Source organism: Dermacentor silvarum, chromosome 4, assembly GCF_013339745.2.
Source record: "Dermacentor silvarum isolate Dsil-2018 chromosome 4, BIME_Dsil_1.4, whole genome shotgun sequence".
NCBI lineage: Eukaryota > Metazoa > Arthropoda > Arachnida > Ixodida > Ixodidae > Dermacentor > Dermacentor silvarum.
The window spans coordinates 118,345,798-118,360,382 of NC_051157.2; the positions used below are offsets into that span (position 1 = coordinate 118,345,798).

General features: G+C 48.3%; 1 protein-coding gene across 2 annotated transcripts in view; it reads left to right on the forward strand.

Annotated features, from left to right (window-relative positions):
• The first annotated feature begins 4,536 nt into the window (after positions 1 to 4,536).
• LOC119450573 (alpha-tocopherol transfer protein-like) overlaps positions 4,537 to 14,585 on the forward strand; it is a 107,339-nt gene continuing 97,290 nt past the window's right edge. Inside the window, exon 1 of one of the 2 annotated variants that reach the window (XR_007466474.1) lies at positions 4,537 to 4,558. The gene's annotated coding sequence lies outside the window, so the exon portion shown is untranslated. Of the gene's footprint in view, positions 4,559 to 6,971; positions 7,113 to 14,585 lie in introns of those variants that run through there. The other variant, XR_007466475.1, reaches the window with a different exon arrangement.

Below are 14,585 nucleotides of genomic sequence, written 5' to 3' on the forward strand. Positions count from 1 at the left end.
ACCGAAATGCTGAGGATGTAGTGAATAAATAGACCAGTTCTGTGCAAGCTTGAGTGACTGACAATAGCAGTGTCGCTCGACTCATTCGTCATGACAGCAGCCCATCTGCTGCCGGTGTAATAATTGTAATGATGGCCTTGAGTGCGTGTTTGTTGAGGTATAGATTTTGTTCACTCTTTACTTTGTCGACATATAGAGTCAAGGTTAAAGTAAAAAAGAAAGACAGCCGTGATGGTTAATAATTATCGCATCGATTTTGATCTTCAGGAATCTATGATTTCTTATTGTGTACAAATTTCAGTTGTGAATGAAAATTGCGTCTGCAAATTGACACTTTCACACTGCGTGGAGGTTAGTATTTTTCCACTAGGAAATTTGTGAATAAAAAAAAATTCTGGGTAGGTTGCACTAGTGGCCCAAGGCTAAAGACACAGCGGAGCTGATCGGCTCCTAGCTGGTCCTGGCTATACGAAGTAATGCTAAGTCATACGCAGTAATGCCAAGTGATGCTATGTTATACGAACTATTGCCATGTTTTACGTAGTGCTGCAAAGCGATGCAAAGCAAATGCCAAGTCGCACCGCTTCAGTAATCACACAGTCTCCATAGTCATCCTTCTCGCCGTCCTCGTTGTACCCGCCACGCGGGACAGGCAAGCATCGCGGCGCATGCGCATGTCCGACATATAAACATTTCCTCGTGGTCCGTGTAATCGGGGAACGCCTCGCGAAGCACTTGCAGTCCGAGCACACGCTTGTCGCTGCTACGCACCGAGCTCAGGGCAGAGAGGTTCGTGTTGAACCACAGACGATCGCAGACACGGCACGGATGTCGCAACTCGAGAGAGAGAAAAACTCACGCAGGAACCGGCCGTTCGCACCTCCCACGGACTTACGGGCACGGTATCGTTCGTTCTCAGCTTCTCTCACGTCGGGATCTTCTCGGAGCCGACGCTTTCTCTCCCGTTCCCTAGCATTCTCTCGCTAGACGTACTCGAGGTCTCCGGCTCGCCGTCGTCGTTTTGCAGCGGCTTCTTCGGCTAACCGTGATGGCTCCAATCGGCGTCGACGCTGGCAGTCTCGCTTAGGAGCTCGCCGCGATTTTAGGTAAGCGGCTTCTTCCTCGGCAGTGCGAACCTTCCTTGGTCTCCCCATTTCCACATGTGGCGCGCCGCTGCCACGCACCGGCTTTCATACGGACCGAAGGAGCACATGCACAGTTGGCCGTGACGTCACACCTGACTCGTGGCGCATGCGCAATAGTGCGAAGCTGGTGGCGAAGTCGTAGGGGAAGTGGGGCGAAAGTTATGCACAGTGTACGGGCGGCAAGCGCAGACGCACCGGGATGACGTCACGGCGCATGCGCAGTAGCGCACAGCTGGTGGGAGCTCGGCGGAGCCGTGTCTGTGACGGGCGAAGCGAGCGCGCAACTGCGCTGGCGGTTACTAGGCAACGCAAGGTGACGTCATCGCTCCGCGCAGTTTTCTCTCTTCGACAGACAGATTACGCTCGGCATAAACAGCTCAGCTGTTAAAAGAAAAACGTTCAACTTTTACTTGTGTTTAGTTTTGGGAATCGGTTTCAGTTGATCCCCTTTACAGCACATGAACAAAATGAACGAATGATGGTGCCAGGAAGTTAATTTCTTTATGCTAGCCCCCACTGTATCTGCGGACTAGTTGAACTGTAGCCCTAAACTGAACAAGTTAGGAATTTTAGAGCGACTACTTTCACGAAATGACGAAATTGCAACATGTTAACAGCGAATATTGTTAGTTAACGATGGTTTCCTATATAAATATTTCTCATTATAATTGCTTGGCCCTGGTGTAAACTAGCGATGCCCCAGTCATTTAAAAAATGAATAGTAGCTTGCAAGGTAAGCGGGGCACAGAGAAAGCGCTTCTTAAAGATGGCAAACTTCAGCGAGTTCTGCCCTGCGGCTTCGTCACTGTGGCCGCACTGCCTGCGGACCTGCAAGAGAGCACGAACACAGCCCGCTTGCATGCGAAGTGGGAAAGGAGGGCTTCCGCGGTAACACTCCTCCTCCTAGCTGAGCGCCCTCTGCCTTCTGACGTCATCACTAACGTCATGGGGGCATTGTTTTGTTTGGGAATTATTTGCACTTCGATATCCGGCAACCGCAGGCGCAAGTTGGAATCAGCTAGCGCAAGACAGGGGTAATAGGTGACCCGTAACATAGCGAGGGATTCTGGGATGCGCCGTCTGCTAGCTGTTTCCGGTTCGAGTCAGCGCAGCCGCCGCCAGCGCTTCGCAGTTCAAGTCCATTGATGCGCCTGCAGTCCGTTCTTCTTTCTGGAGTTTTACGTGCCAAAACCAGTTCTCATTATAAGGCACGCCATAGTGGAGGGCTCTGGATTACTTCTGACCACCTGGGGTTCCTTAAAATGCACTAAAACGCAAGCACAAAGGTGTCTTCGCATTTCGCCTCCATCTAAATGCGGCCGCCGCGGCCGGGATTCGATTCCGCGAGCTCGTGCTCAGCAGTGCAACGCCTTAGCTGACTGAGCCACTTGCGCTCGTAGTCCGGCTTTGTCCCACTCGAAGATTACCCGGTTGCAGATGCCTAGCAAAACTATCGTCGGCTGTTCAGCCATTGGCTGCACAAATTCAAGCGTTAAAGGCAAATGTACGTAACTACTGCCTTGCAGCAACCCTTGCTGAGTCAGCTGTGCACAAGCATCAAAGGAATGGCTTCCACTTCCAAAACTAACAAGGCAAAGACGATCCGTGAACAAAAAGAAAATGAACGTACAGTGCCACTTATCAGGCGGCGATTAGCTGTGTAAGGGCCGACACAGAACGATTCCCCAAGATATTTCTTTCTCTAACATTGACTCAGGCAACCAGAAATATTTCAGTACTCGCATGCACATATAGAGGTATTAGGAAGCGAGGTTTTACGGCACGAATTTAAGCAGGACACAGCTAGATACATACATAATACTCGTAACCAACTAGCCCACCTTAGCTCCTTCTGCACAAATAGAGATAATGCGCCGCCGTAATATAACGGCGATACGGCCATTGTTGACAAAAAAGCGAGAACGCCTAACTACGTACCACTTCAAACTAACCAAGTGTTTTCACCGAGAAATGGCGTTGACAGCGCACAAAGTTATAATTTTCAGCGTTGGCTGCGCCGTTGTACCGACGATATCGGTTTTTAGCAACCATCACAGAGCAGCATGCAGCGCTGTAGCCATCGCCTCAGCACCCGATTTTCTAAGTAATGCTTCCATACGCTTGATAAATTATCGGATAACGATAACTTCTTCACCTGTCTTACTGACCCGCAGGCAGAGCAGTCAGTGACGGTGCGTCCAAGGAACGGCAAATGTCGTAGAGCTAAACCTGGCAGAAACAAATAAGGCCGCCGAAACGAAAACCAGAGTTCCTTTATGAATAAAAGCATATCCTTGCCTTTCTTGGCTCGTCATCATCGCGCCCAGAGTGAACTGAAACCTAGAAATCAGCTGCATGAATGGTACGAAATTTATGGTCATCAAAGCGGACGGAAAGCTTCGCACGACTGACAGTTGAAACCGCGTAGAAAGACACGTGCGCCAGGCATGGCCGCCGATGCCACTGCATCCGTCGAACCGGAAGCTGCTAGCAGACGGTGCGCCCCACAATTCCCTGCGATTGCTCGTTTTACGGGTCACCTATATTGGAGATCGCAGGGAGAGGCCTTCATCCTGCGGTGGACATAAATATGGTCTGGTGATGCTCCTGCAACCGCCAGCGTATCGGCATGGGACCGAGTGTCCCAAGGGAGTGTATAGAGAGTTTCCGCACCCTGGCGATACGACCACTTGGCGTAGCATGGCTAGTCAGCTGTTCCAAGAGTTGCGCACGAAGGGCACCTTGCGGCAAAAATAGATAAAGAAGAAACGCCACCGCTGCCCGTACGAGTACTTATCACGTAGTCGCGACGAGAAAGCGCCGCCCACGTCTGAACCAGAAGTAGCGGCCAACATGTCCTAACGGAAAAAATAAGTGAAAAAGCCCAAGGCCACGAGACACGGTGACGTAAGTTTCAGACGGGGCCTCGGGGCTGTTGCTCTCTTGCAAGCTAGTGGAGACGAAAGGAAACAAAGTCGTGCATCAGTGCGATAACTACTTCTGAAAGATAAAGCCGTGTGGTGGTGAACCTCACGTGCACTTTCAGGATTCAAAACATTCTAGCGTTAGGAGATTCGTGAGGCGATCTGCTCCAGTGCTGAGGTCATTGTATGATTATTTAGAAATGTGTTTCGTGGCACATTTAACTCTCCTGTACTGCGAATGGCAGCCGTAAATTAACCTTGAGAAAGAAAACGAAGAGCTCGACAAACATCGAACAAGCCTGCACACGAGCGTACTGACGTAACATCGCGGTATGAACGGCGCGCTCTTGCTTGCCGGTATGTATGGCTGTGTGTGCCAAGAATTCAAATCAGTGGCAAGGAGAAATATGCTGTCTACCGCTGCGATGCGAGAAGTCGCAGTTTGCCGATCGATAGTTGTTGCGACCGGTCTGTTCTCGTCCGCCGCCGGTGAGTTGATAAATTTGCTGTCGTGAACACGTGCGTAACCCTGAGTGAACAAAACGCCTAATTCGAGCATGTGGCCTTTGCCACGTACTGTGATCTGCGCTGTTTAAGAGTAACTTTATTACTCATCAGGTTGAGGTTGCACATTGTGCTTTACTGCGCCAGTCGCATTTCTTTGTGCTCATTGAGGCGCGTAGGCTTCACAGCTGCGTAGCATGTAACGAAGGACAAACACTCGGATGTCTGTTTTCTTTTTTTTTTTGACACTGCGCAAGCTGCAGCCTGTGCTTATAACTACGCTAGCTTGGAGCAATAGCTGAATGCACCAGTAGAGGGACGCTCAGTGGACATTGCATCCTCGTACCATGCAAAAAGCCGGAAAATTCGCTGGCTGAGTGGAGCAAATATTGCGTTTCTACGATCTCAACCGCATTTATTCCGAACATCCGTAGCGCAACAGGCATGTCACTGCCTACGAGCAGTGAGATGCCGTAGCATCCGTAATGAACAGTCACAGAAATATTCGGAAGTTTGGTCAGCGTTGTTTTTCACAACTTTCGGCCGCAAGAACCAGTACTGCTCTGTTACGTAGAATATACTACTTGTAACACGATTGTGTTAGTCGCTTGGTTTCACTTAAAGGATCACTGACAGCAAAGTCTTGCTTTTGACTTCTATGCTTTGATAAGTTACCTGTGCCTATTAATTACAGAAAGACCCGTGACAGCAACGACGGGATTAATATTTGCGGTGACATAGTTAATTACACTCAGCTCTGGCATCACTTAAAAGCGAGTGCCAAAAACCGTAGCCAGACGAGTGCCGCACCTCGGTGTTTGCAACTGACCAGACACGTGTTCACGTGGGTTCGCAAACGAATGACGTGGAGGAAGCAGCGCGCTTGTTGAATAGCCAGTTGCAGAATTTGTGGGCTGGTCACTATGCTGTCGGCCGTCCGAATGGCGGTCGTCGTCATTGCTAAGTGAGGCCGACAACCTTGCGTAAGTCGATATATTGCTGCCGCAGTGCATGTAGCGTCATCGTCAGTGTGGCCCCTGCAGAGCAGCCAGTTGTCCATTCACTCTCATCTTTGTTGGAGACGAAATTGACCCATGATTTCAAGGACCTACGTGGGGAAACAAATTAAATTATATGGCTGCTGCGGTGCCGTCTCTGCTTCGATGAACGATGCTGCGCCCCGCACCGATGCCCCGTGATGACGATGTGTTCAGCATACTGCAGGTGCTGACAGGAGAGCGAAGACAGGAAACCCACGGTGCGTTTTCGCGTGTCATTAGTCATTCGACGTGTGACCGTCCAACTTGCCACATAGAACAATTCAGGACATAAGTGACGGACATTTGAGCGAGAAAGTGGTATATAGACTTCACCCAGACCACGTGTCCTTGCAGGTGTTCCTGCAGGTGTCGTTTCATGTAGCTGAACCTTGTCAATAAAAGCTGTCACTGCGAGGAACAGACATTTCACAATGGCGTGCCGTCCACTGACGGCTCCGATCACAGCCGGCGATTGAGCCAACAGGCGTCGCAAGCCGCTGCAGCGGACAGCGCAGCTGACGGCCCCTGTAGCTTTTCCTGCTTTGCCAAAGAAAGTGGTGCTCGAGTACAGTGTACTAGAATAGTTCTGCTGCAAACAGTGCGCCTCTTCGATTATCCGTCCATGACAGTCCCGTGCTGCCCGAGATTCTGCATAAACAAAGCCCATTGGCTGAAAGCACCGCATCGGGCAGTGCGACTGTCAATAATAATTGGAGGCCCCATATACTTATGGCCTCCAGGCATGTCGTTGTGTTTTCGGAGTGCAATTGCTCAAAAAAATAGAACTGTCCATGCTGCCAAGGGATATTCAGGAAATGTTCAGGTTGCATTGCAGTTCTGTGAAGGTCTTACAAGATTTATGGGTGTTTGTTGTCCACATTACATGGCGTGGGAGTCTCCCAATGTATCGAGGAGTAGGAAGCCAATAACTGCAGTTGGCAGGAATCCATGTTAGGACTATGAAAAAGTCAATTTAGTCGAGGACTTTGCCATACGGTGATCGTTATGGTGTCAAGTATTCTACAGGCTAACACAATGCATAGATGGCCATATCAGAACCGAAGAAACTATTGTGGGCACGTGACCAGCAAATTCAATCAAATGTCTCAATGTTCAGGTAATTTGGCTGCAAGTTAGCCAGTGATTAACAAGTTTTCATTTGTACATACCTGAGTGGGACGACGCACGAAGAATTGCGCTCATCTTTTCAAGGTGAAGTGAATGCAGCCTAATATTTGAGAGTACAAAAACGTATTGGAAGACCACAGCCCAATATATGCGCTGTGGAGCTTGGGAGTGCAGCGAAATAGGCCGCAGTTTTCTAAAGCAAAACCATCACCCGTGACAGGTCGCAGCTCTTGTTATGATAGTGCAGTGAGGTGCAACCAACCCTCGCAAGCTGCAAATGATGGATCTCCAGGAAGCAGCAAGACTCGAGCTCGGCGAAACACCAGAAATCAGAAAGGAATCTCTTGGACGTCTTTGTCAACTTATAAGAGGTATGTTGCCATCCAAACTGTGAGTTCACAAATTTCTTGCTTGAGGTACGAGCAAGACTGTTTGAAACCATTTGGGGCCGAATTCGCAAAGCTTTTTGTTTATAAGAGCTCTGTGATATTTGCCGATCGCGAACGCTAACAATATGTCCAACGAGAGCATTGGATGGTATTTGCTCTTGCGAACAATTCTTACGTTAGAGCTTTTTGCGAGCCCGAGACCTGCGGCCGAATTCACAAAGGTTTTGATTCATAAGTGACGATTAACGTTGACCGGACGCCTTTGCTAATAAAATGTAAAGCATCAGGAATGGCTGCAATTTTCGCTTACAAGCAATGATAGCGTAAGAGTTATTTGTGATTATGGGCCCTGTTTCAATCAACTCATCGATTAACCATGTCATTTCCATTTTCCGGCTTAATAATAAGTTTTTAAACAGTGAATTTTGAAAAAAAGAAGTTTTTATAGTTTAAAGTTTGTGATGAATTGCAGAAGTGCTCACGCAAGGCCTTATTTTCGCAACGAGAATAAGGCCTGCCTAACAGGCAGCGATTCATTGCCGGAGCGGCAGCTGCGTCCCGAAACATATTCCCCCGTACGGTCTCCGGACATTTCGCCTTTTCTACAAAGGTGGAGGTTCTGAAACGCAAGAGACTACATATACAAGTAAAGGCGCTGGTGTCGTTTTACTTGAAAACTACTAAGATTTATTGCCCTTCTTACGTAAGAAATCGAGAGTCGCGTAGCTTTCGCACTATGTGGCCGCCCACTTGCTACAAACTGTGGACGAAACTGCGTAAGGTGCCTACTTCAACACAGTATACGTATTGATGTAAAGGGCAAAGACAAGTGTGGAAGCTTCTGTGACTGCAGTGTTTGCTTGTACTCGCGGGTAACTTTCTGTGGCAATGAAGTTATGTGCAAAGCACGCACAAGAGCGTTCCTGAAAATAAATTTCCTTAATCCCATCAGCGTCATTTAGGCTGGAGGAGTGAAAATATTATCTCAATTGTTATGTACATCCGCGAAGTAAGACAAATACACCAATGAGTTGACTTTTTTGGTTTTCTTTTCTACCTCTGCGCAATTGCGAAACCGTTGGAAATGGAAGTTTGACTGATTACCCCAGTAGCAGTTCCAAGAAAGCGAGAGTGCAGTCGGATTCCTGTGGTATATACTTGGTGCAGTAGTGCATGTGCTGAAACTACGCTCCTGTAGCTTTCCCTCCATTGCCACGTAAAGTTGTACACGAGTAAAGTGTTAACGCCTTGTGTCGGTAGCATGGCCCGCATCGATGTCCTCGTTCAGCCAGCCCTGCGTGGCCCTTGCTTAAATCTCGATGTTGCATTTATAGGTGCTGCTCGACATCCTGCGGCGCCTGAGTGTGGCTGCGCGGAGCCGTTCACGATGACTATCTGCGTCCCCATCTCTCACTTGTCGGAGCAATATGTCTAGGTGCAGTGACGGTAAAAATGCAAGAACATTTCCTGACCGAGAGAAAAAAAAAAGTCACAGTTTCGCCAGAAAGGCGAGGCATCGTTCGCGACAGCAAATTAGTGGCCGTATTAGTTTTATCGGCCGTATAATTGTAAACATAGGCAAGCTAACTAAATTAACAAACATGATGGTCGCACACGGTCGCACACGCAAACATGAACACATCTCCCTCGATGACCGCGGGAACTCGCTGTCAAAACGCAGGAGTCAAGAAGCGCGGCACCAGCAATGAGTGAATTGACCTTAGTTCGGCGTGTCGCATGAACGGCAACTAAGCCACGAAAACACAGCACACGGCGGGCTGTGTCTTTGTCGCAGATAGCTTTCAAGATACAAGATACAGCGGACTGGAGTAGAACACACCCCTCCCTCCTTGCGCCCCCCCGGGCCGCCAGGAGTAGAACGTTCACCGTCGAAACGTACATGTGGCAATGCGGCCTCCTTAAATAACATCGTCCCCATGCTACGACCACACCAAAACCGGAGGAAAAAAGCTCAGCGTAAAAATAAAATTACAATACAAGTAAGAAATAACTGAAGTTTCCCAGTGCGTAAGTGTGCATCGAATTTATTTATTTATTTATTTATTTATTTATTTATTTATTTATTTATTTATTTATTTATTTATTTCGAAATAACTTACAGGCCCCATGAGGAGCATTGGGTAAGGGGGACATCACTGCAAGACAGTTTTACACGTAGATGCCGAAAGTCGAGGACCACAAAAAGGAGTGGAAATCATCGTCAGAAAAAAGGGTTACAAATGAAGAGGATGCGGTAGCGTACAAAACATAGGCTAAATTTTATCAGGCATATTGCTCGGACACATATCGAACATCATGTAAGAAAATGTGTAGTTCAATGTATGAAAAAAAACAATACTAACAATACTCAGATAAACAGAAATAACAGTTCAGGGTATTGTACAAAATACCGGATACATTTTGCCAAGCACATTATACGTGCACATAATCAAACACCGCGTAAAAAACGTTTAGAGTAAAGCATGCATGGGAAACACAAGTCAGCGTGATGTTACATAGAAATAGAGAGCATGGCATACAGAATGACTTGTTTTTTGGACAGAAACTGTGAGTTCAGGAGTTTCCTAAATGTATCTCTGCCCTTTTGCATGACAGTGCATTTAAACCATTCAATGGCTTAAAGCGAATATCAACGTTGATTTCTCGTACTCGCAGCCCCGAAAAATTTGGCGGAAAGCAGACAAACCTGGCTACCTTGCTGAAACAAGAGAATAAATAGTTAGGCTCAGCATATTTTTCAATTGACAATAATGATGGTCGAAATGAAAGCAACTGTTGGAATTTGCTTTAGCTGGAGTATGCCTATCGTCTAGTAGACTCTATAGAGAAATTAGGGGCAGTTATGACAGGACATGGGGATCATTGATCTGCTGACAAGCCCATCTTTCTAGCTGGAGGGTGCCTAAACTTTGCGAAGCAGTCAAGAGCCTCTGTTCGAACAAACTTGACGTCGTTGTCATTGTTAAACTTGTCTGCCGAAGCCGCCGCGTTTTTCAAGCGGCTGTCATCTGGCGATGTTTGTGTGCAACCGCAATCCCTGCAGGCAGCCCAAGGTAACCTTCATGGAGAGCCAGGTAATTGCTGCAAGGAGCCAGAGTCCGATCATGTGACCGGCGTCAGGTGCTGCTTCCCGATTGCTTCTTCTTTTCGTAATATGCGGGAGCGAAGGCGCCACGTCAGAGGTCGACTCCGGCGAAATGGTCTGACATCATCCGTTGAGTGCTGCGAGCAGTTCGACCCTTCTAATTGGCCGCGACATTAATCGAATTTCCTCATCTGATTCATCTGATGACCTGGGAAAAACGACTGCTTAAAAGCGGACATCTTGAGTAGTGTGTGCGGTGTCTGCTCAGACATTTAAAGTGCTCCGACATGTAGTGTGCTCCGATAACCATGGAGCGAGTTGTAAATATGTAAATTAAACCCGTTTCTCGTTTGCGTCAACCTCCCACCCTCATCTGCTCACCAACAAGCAACTCTTGGTGATAGCGACGGATGACGGCATGGGTCCTCTTAGTCACCTTAGTCGACGTCCCGGTATAGCGCACGCCCGCTTCTAGATTTTAGGTGCTCCGGCGTCGTAGGCAAGCGACCCTCTGTGTGACGCTTGACTACGAAACATAAACCTGAGCCAGAATCCTAACAGCTGCCAAAAAGTGACGCCTGACGCCGAACCCGCCCCCGAATCAGAATCCCAAAAGCAGTCAGAGTCTTGAGGATTGTCCATTTTCGCAGGCAGAGAAGAGCTTATGAAGATAGAACAATGGTACGCCTAATGCATTAAGTCAGAAGTTGGGCAGCAGGTGCGCTTTGTTATAAGCAGCTGTAGGCGCTTGGCAGCGGAACCACAACAAGTGCAGTCGTGCAATCACACGCGAAGAACGTGTGACCACATGGCCTATAATAGGGCACAAAAGTGACTTTTCTCCAAACCACTTGACCTTATCTTACTCACGGAGTAAGATAAACAGGAGCGCCGACTCCGCCGCCGCGCAACGCATTCGCTCGGGACAAACCGTGCAACGCTAATTATACATCGCGTAGCGCCATCTGTCGAGGCGCGTGAAAAACACTCAACAGCTTGCTTCCATGTGCGCATGCGCTGAGTGGCGGAGACCGGCGGCGACGGCGGCGCAGAACGGGCAGCGCGGCACCCGTAGAGCGTGTCGTCTGCTACAAACGTGGACCCTCTGCCATCTCAATTTGACAGCAGGGAAACACAAAAAAATTGTGCGCACAAATAATAAAGCGCAAATAAACACGCGGTAGCGCTTTTATGCATGCATACGAAACATTTTTAGATGTCTTTAGAGGAAACAGACGATAAATGATGCTGTACAAAAAGACACGACAGAAGTACTTGTTTTTCACTCTACATCTGCGCGGAAGCGAAGGTGCAAAATTTTGGTCTTGCTCGCTTTGTTTACCATGTCTGCAGTATGTTTATTCATGCCTGACTGAACAAGGTGTCTTGATACTTGTGCGTGAAGAGACTGAGCAACGGGACACTGTTGTGTTCGCGGCTGTAAATCTGGTTATGGCAAAGGACGCGAGAAGTTTTCGCTCTTCGCTTCGCCATCTGATCTTCAACTACTGCACCAGCGGCGTCAAAAAATTCCTAAAATAAGCGAGCGCTTAAAGCAATGGACAAAATATGTGCGCGACACTTCGAGAAGCAGCTTATTTTTGATAGTTACTTCAGAAAAGACAAAGGCGATGTCCTACTAGATGTAAAGAAAGTTCCTCGACTTCGAAGCGGAGCCGTTCCTTCAATTTGTTTAGGGAAGCCTGGCGTAGCTCAATGATGCTGAATGCCAGGAGGAACCAGAAGACGCCAATGCGGAAGGGCGAGAGGAGCTCAATTTAAATTTGTCTACAACTACACACAGTGCAGCTTCCTTTCCTTGTCCAGAGACATGCCGTAATTTATAGAGAGAGAAAGGGAAAGAAAGACAAGGAGGTTAGCCAGTGTAAATACCGGCTGGCTACCCTGTAAATTCTCAGCCTTGCCTTCGAGATGATTCTCCCAGTTATGCTGACACATAATCACAGCTTCTCTTGTGAAATAATGAGCAGGAAACACTGGCAGGAATTCCTAATTATTATGTTTAATGAGAATGTGGCGATTCTGCTCACAAGAGAACCGGGCGACACAAAAAGCACTACGAGAAACAAAGAAGCAAGCGAAGCATCTTAGCACTCGATGCGTGCTCAGATAAAAAAGAGTGATAAACGTCAGCTTTTCCATAAAAACTTCTTTTCGTTGTCGTCTGTCATTGCTTGAGACCACCCGAACTGCCGTTATATCGCCTTACCATTTGCTATAGTTTTTCTTTCCGTCTTAGTTTCCGTAATTTGTTTATTTTCTGTTCCTGTGCCTTGTAAAGTTCCATGTAGGCCACCTGCCAAATGCCGTGCGTTTGGCCTGTATAAAATAAATTAAATAAAATGATACATGACTTGTTTCTCCTGCTAACGTCACTCCGTGAACCGCAAGAGCTATCTATATATGCACGCTACAGGCGTCAGGGCGTGCGCGGAGCAGCTGACAAGCAGGTGCCGCGAGAGAGTCCCCGCGTCTTTGCTCCTCTCCGCTGCAGAGTTTTTCTTCATTCGTAGCGTCTGGCGAACACGCTGTGAAGCAGGAGCCGGCGTTGCACAATGTGTCCCTTCCAGACGAGCAGAGTCGGCGCTCCTGTCTTATCTTACTCCGTGGTCTTACTCCAGCACAACTGTTAACCCGCTATTTACTTATAGCTATTTCTAGCTCAGAACGCTGGCGCAACAAACGTAACTTTTGAACATAAGTTGCACTGACATTCAGCAGCCCTGAAAGTAACAGGCACTTATCTACCATGCGATACGTCATCCACACGAAGCACATAATAACGACCAACAGTTGTTGAGAGCCTCTTGTGCTTGGAATGGGAAGGATACAAGGGCGTCCATTAAAGATTTCCCCTGACCCACTTCTTGTGGACTGTCAGCAACGAATGTCGGCAGAGTTGTTGGTTCTTCTCTACATAGATGCCATCTAGGGACACACACTTTTGTCATCTCTTTATGCAACTGTAAGCCCATTACTTGAAGAAGTTGACTGGTTGCCCCAAAAGCCACGTTGTGAATTCAGAAAGCAGAGCCTCATCATGTGAAAAATGTTTGCCCTTCAAAAATGACTTCTTTGTTTAAAAGAGGTGGAAGTCTGATGGTGCGAGGTCGGAGGAATAAGGAAGCTGTGGTGTAGAGAGAGAGAGAGAGAAAAAGGTAAAGGCCAAATAAAAATATGCAATGGTAAATTCGACGGTAAATATAATGACAATGTAATCCAAATGCAATAGTAAACTGCGCGGTAATGCAGTTCCACTCAAGGTGAAAGCTGGGGAAGTGAGGAGCAGTGAGGAGCAGTGATTCGTCTGTCAACGCTGGCGTTCCCCTTGAGCTTTCCGGGCCAGGGCTTGGAGGTTGGCCTGTTGACACTGGCGAGCAGCTTTTGTTCGGGCCTTCACGTCGTTGCAATTAGCTTACTTGCTCTGCCGTGTAACTTGAGCTTCTCGGGCGCGCACCGCTTGATCAGCCCTGCGTCGGCGTTGTCTTTCACAGACGAGCGCCCGCTGTCGCTTGTAGAGCACTGCACGGGCCCGGGCCGACCCGAAAGCCCGGCCCGGCCTGCGGGCCGGGCCGTCCGATCCGTTTGTCCGCGGGCTCGGGTCGAGCCCGGGCTTAAAGCCGAGGGCCCGGGTCGGGCTCGGGCTTCAGGCCGCCGGCCCGGGCCGGACTCAGGCGTGAAGCCACGGGCCCGGGCCAGACTTGGGCCCGCTCATTAAAGGGCCTAAGTATAGGCCTTCGAGCACACGTGACCGTTATGCATTGCATGGTTCAATGCATTCTGTGCCAAGCTGAAGTGACACGTGCAAGATGACTGTCATCATCACCATCAGCCTATATTTATGTCCACTGCAAGACGAAGGCCTCTTCCTGCGATCTCGAAATCACCCTGTCTAGCGCTAGCTGATCCCAATTTGCGCATTTCCTAACTTCATCCCCCTACCTAGTTTCCTGCCATCCTCGACTGCGCTTCCCTTCTCTTGGTATCCATTCTGTAGCTCTAATGGTCCATCAGTTATCTATCCTACGCATTACATGGACTGCCCAGCTCCATTTTTTCCGCTTAATGTCAACTAGAATATCATTTACCCCCGTTTGTTCTCTGATCCACACCGCTCTCTTGGCTGTATATCTTATCAGATGACTGTGTATCTTATCAAAGCAAATATTAAAACAGATTAGGTTATAATTTTTAACAGCGGAGCTGTTTCAACCGGGCGTAATGTGTCTGCTGAATCCAAAAATGTGGGCCGATCCTTGCAGCGGTGCAGAAAGGGTCCAAGCGCAATGGCACATACACCTGTGAACTAGCGAAGCTGAGCCTAGATA